The sequence below is a fragment of the Aquarana catesbeiana genome, linkage group LG01 (genome assembly GCF_042186555.1).
Source record: "Aquarana catesbeiana isolate 2022-GZ linkage group LG01, ASM4218655v1, whole genome shotgun sequence".
NCBI classification, from domain to species: domain Eukaryota; kingdom Metazoa; phylum Chordata; class Amphibia; order Anura; family Ranidae; genus Aquarana; species Aquarana catesbeiana.
The window spans coordinates 44,859,741-44,864,374 of NC_133324.1; positions in this window are offsets into that span (position 1 = coordinate 44,859,741).

The following is a 4,634-nucleotide window of genomic DNA, read 5'->3' on the forward strand; positions in this document are numbered from 1 at the left end:
AAAGACACATAACACCTTAAACAGATTATAGCAGGAGACTTTAAGAATCAGGGTGCTTTGAGCTGATGATATTAAAATCCGCTCTGAGTAGCACAATTCCCCAGGCATATCCCCCCAAAGAGTAGTGTTCCCTAAAAGCCAGGGCCCATAGTAAGTAGGCAAGAGGCTAGCCTGCAGTCCCCTCCAAAAGCCCCTGTCCTGGTTGAGTCTGTCACAAGAACTATAGGCAAAACATTTTTTTTTCATTTTGGACAAAGTAAGGGAGGGTTATAACTGCTGTCAGATTTTATTTCGCTATTTGTTTCTCATTGCAGAGATTTCCCTTCACTTCCCATCCCATAGCCAAACAGGAAGTGAGAGAAAATCCCTGAAAATTAAGGGAATTCCTTAGTGCCCTTTCACACTGGGGCAGTTTGCAGGCGTTATTGCGCTAAAAATAGTGCCTGCAAACCGCCCCTAAACAGCCTCCGCTGTTTGTTCAGTGTGAAAGCCCGAGGCTCCTAAATCGCTCCTGCCCATTGAAATCAGCCGCGCTATACGAGGGGTTTTAACCCTTTTTCGGCCGCCAGCGGGGGGTTAAAACCGCACCACTAGCGGCCGAATACCGCGGTAAAACAGCGCTAAAAATAGCGCTGTTTTACCGCCAACGCCCCCTACCGCCCCAGTGTGAAAGGGGCCTTAGGGACCCCCAGGTCACTCGTTTCCAGATCTATTTTCCCCATTGGAAGATTTTCCCCCTATTATTTTTCGGACAACCCAAAATGTGGGATTTTCTTTTACTTTCAATGATGGTAAACAGGACAAATAGAGAGGGTGTATCTCTCTAACAGGGGCACAGACAGCAATAAAAATTGACAACTGTTTTAATCCCTTTCCACGCTATCCAAAACAGAAAAAATGTTTTGTGTTTATTTATACTTTAAAGTGATATTAAAGTCTTGTTTTTTTGTTTAAAATACTTACCTGCTCTGTGTAACGGTTTTGCACAGAGCAGCCTAGATCTTCCTCTACTTGGGTCCCCCGCCAGCTGTTCCGGTCCCTCCCTTCTGTCAAGTGCCCCCACAGCAAGTAGCTTGCTATGGGGGCACCCAAGCTGAGCCGCTGTTCTGTGTGTCAATTTAGAAATGGACCCGTGCCTGTTGCTGACTTTGATTGACAGCAGCAGGAGCCAATGGCTGCTGTTGCTGCATCTCAGCCAACGAGGAGTGAGAGACCCAGGAGAGATTTGTCTCTCATGCACATCGCGGGATGGCGAAGGTAAAAGAAACCTTCAGCCTTTACAACCACTTTAAGAAAGACCCCTGTTTGGGAAAGGAAAAAAATACATGAGGGCCACAGATCTTCTCCCCAACATCAGGGCAGACCCCAACAAACTTGCACCGTCTGTCTTGATGCAAGAAAAAAAAAACAAATACACGTGGAGTGTAGGTGCCCGTGATAAATAAGTGCAATAAATAAAAAGTGCAATGTGTGTTGCAAAAGGCAGGAGATTTCTGGGCAGTATAACAATTCCATTTCTGAGCCAGCCAGAAAGCGTGCCCAAAAAAGTGTGTGCTGAGTGGCAAAGTGACATGTCCTTCTACCAATGAACCTCAGTGGGAATACAAAACCATAGTGTTTTTCCAGCACCCCTGGGATACCATCCCCAAAGGGCACAGCACCTGGAGCTCCTTGCACCTCCCAGCACCTGACCAGACACAATATGCAGGTCCATCCTTACAAGAAAGGCATTAACAGTTGGGATGAACCTGCCTACAACCAGGGAGAGGCATACCTGGTGCACAGGTCAAATTTAACACAGGAGGAAAGGATCTCTCCCACTGCACCCATTTTATTACACCAGGAATTACTAACTGGTGCCCCCTCCCCCTTCTTCATGGTCAAAGGGACCCAAAAACTGACAAGAACAGATAATATACTACACTTGAAGGGCTAAGAAGTAGAACAGAGAAGACATCCATACCCCAGCAGGAATTAATACACATAGGGCTGAGACAATGTCCCCATCCTGCACCTATCTCCGCCTCTGTCCTATAGCTCCCAACTTTCTCTGATTTGTAGGGACTGTGCCTCGTTTGGAACAAATTCCTTCTGTCCCTATTTCTTCCTCATTTGGCCTGATGTAAATATCTGTATTAAAAAAATTATTTATCTATCATAAAAGGATTTTACAGTGCTAAATCTTTCACCCCATTTCTATATTGTTGAATGTGTACATTTCAAATGCCAGTACAAAGGATAAAAAAGTGATTTAAAAAAGCACTTATGAGATTAACCAATCATTTTGTATGTTGTATTTCTGATTGTAATGGGGTCATGGAAGACGTCCTTTCCCTACATCCTTTTCTAATGGGTGTCTCTCTTTCCCATCTCAGAAAGTTGGGAGGTATGCTGTTCTCCAATAATAAATAGAAAACTTATGGCATCAAATTACAAGGGAAAGTACTAAAAAAAACCTTTTTTTTTACTTTTTTCTTTTAAGAATAAACTACAAGCACAGTAGGCAGACAGAAAGTAAAACTGAGCAGCAATGTGAACACAAAAAACAAAAACAAGATATTCTGCAAACATTTTGCAATTTTTTACTAAATTCACAGAGAGTGTTATAGTGCTACCCATGCAGAACATATACTAGTCTTTCTTGTGTAGCACCCCCTAGCACGGCTAGAGTGCTAAGTGATAGGATTTTTGTTATTTTAGGTAAATTGTCGGGCTTGGCTGGCAGCCAAGCCTGTGTGTTTTTCTGGGACAGGGTTGCGTGACTCAGATTGGTTGGGTGATTCATCAGCAGCTTCTCTGGTGACTTCCCCTGCTATCTGGAAACTTGGATAAGATTCAAGAAGAAGTTGGGAGGGGTCTAGGAGTAGCTAGCTTGAGTATTCTGAGGACCCTGACCAATCCCCAACAGAAGGGTTGGCAGGGGGCAGGCCCCCTCAAATACTCTGGGTCAGCCCAGCAGGGGCAGGGTGGAGTTCAGGCGGAGGATGGAGTGTAATGCCGTGTACACACGGGCAGTCTTTTCGGCATCAAAGGTCCAATGGTCTTTCCGACGGACTTTTGAAGGACTTTTGACAGACTTCCAACAGACTTTCGAATGAACAGACTTGGCTACACACAATCACACCAAAGCCGTTGTGATGACGTGCGACCGGATTAAAATAAGGAAGTTGATAGCCAGTAGCCAATAGCTGCCCTAGCGTTGGTTTTCGTCCGTCGAACTAGCATACAGACGAACGGATTTTTCAACCAGACTCAAATCCATCGGAAAGATTTGAAACATGTTTCAAATCTAAAGTCTCTCTGATTTTCGACCGAAAAGGTCTGTCGGAAGTCTGATGAAGCCCACACATGGTCGGATTGTCTGACGGATTCATTCCGGAGGACGAGTTCGGTCGAAAAGTCCGCCCATGTGTACAGGGCATTAGGCTGTTGGGGCTGTTGTAGAGTAGATCCCCAATCTGGGGGGGTGAACTCAGGCCTGGGCTCAGGTGCGGAAGGGATTCTGACCAGGAGGCACGGGAGCAAGGAGAGGACAGCAGGAGGACACTCCAGGGAGGAAGACAGCCTAGAGAGCTGATGAGTGTTGTAGTCAGCAGACTGAGAGGCATGCCTGAAGGGATTGGGTGCAAGCAGTCTGGGATGGATGCAGAGTCTTGGAGGACTGTGGAGAAGTAGCCAGGAGGGCTAGTGAAAGAGGCAGCTGCAGCCAGGCGGGCTGGCAGTGCCTGAGGAGGTTGTACTGGGAGCAGTACTGGGAGGTGGTACTGGGAGCAGTATCCACAGGAAACGGACAGCTAGCACATAAGACCTATATTTTTGCTGTACTACTAACAGGGCCCCCTGTCCCTGCATGCAAAGGGCATTTTCTATGGTCTGATTACGCTCTTGTCAGACCATTCTGTCAGTGCTAGCTAGTCCTGGGAGTTGTAGTTCTACAAGCAAGTCTGTGCTGGAGGTAGAAGAAGAGGAGCGTGTAAATAGTGGATGTATATGGTTTGTGTCCCTGAAGAGTTTCTACTGATCAAATGAGCATCCCATAACAACCCTTTCCCATCCAAGTTTAAAAAAATAGCTGCAGGGACTGCTTCTTGACTCCAGAGATAGTGGGACATGAATGTGCCATGTGCTTTTGCAGGGGTAAAGCTACATTTGGAGGCTCATCCAGGATGTTTGCCAGCGGTCAACGTTGCTCCTAGCAGCCGGAGTTTTTCATTGAGCCAGGGAACTGTGTCTTGTTCCAAAGATCACTAGAGGGGTTAAACCAGGGAAGGACTTATGTGCTCTGCCTGTTTGTGATTGTCACTTCAAAAAAACCCAAGTGCAACCAGTGGGAGCTGCGTCTCCAGTTATTGTTGCTCTGCTTATCCAGTTGCCTCAACCGTGCCTGGGATAGACACTTATGCTCAGACCTGCTATTCAGTGAACTTTTACCATGTGCTGGCAACCACCGCGGGGATCACACTCATGTATTACAAATATGTCCACCAATCTGCTAATACTGGACATAGTGACTTTATGCTTCAAACTCCTGCTTTTCACAGTAAAGTGTGCCTGGAGATCTCTACTGTTGCCCGTGGTGATCGGGGTGATCGGGGTAAGCCAGCGGGTGCCTGTGGGAGGGACTGTCCTGCTCA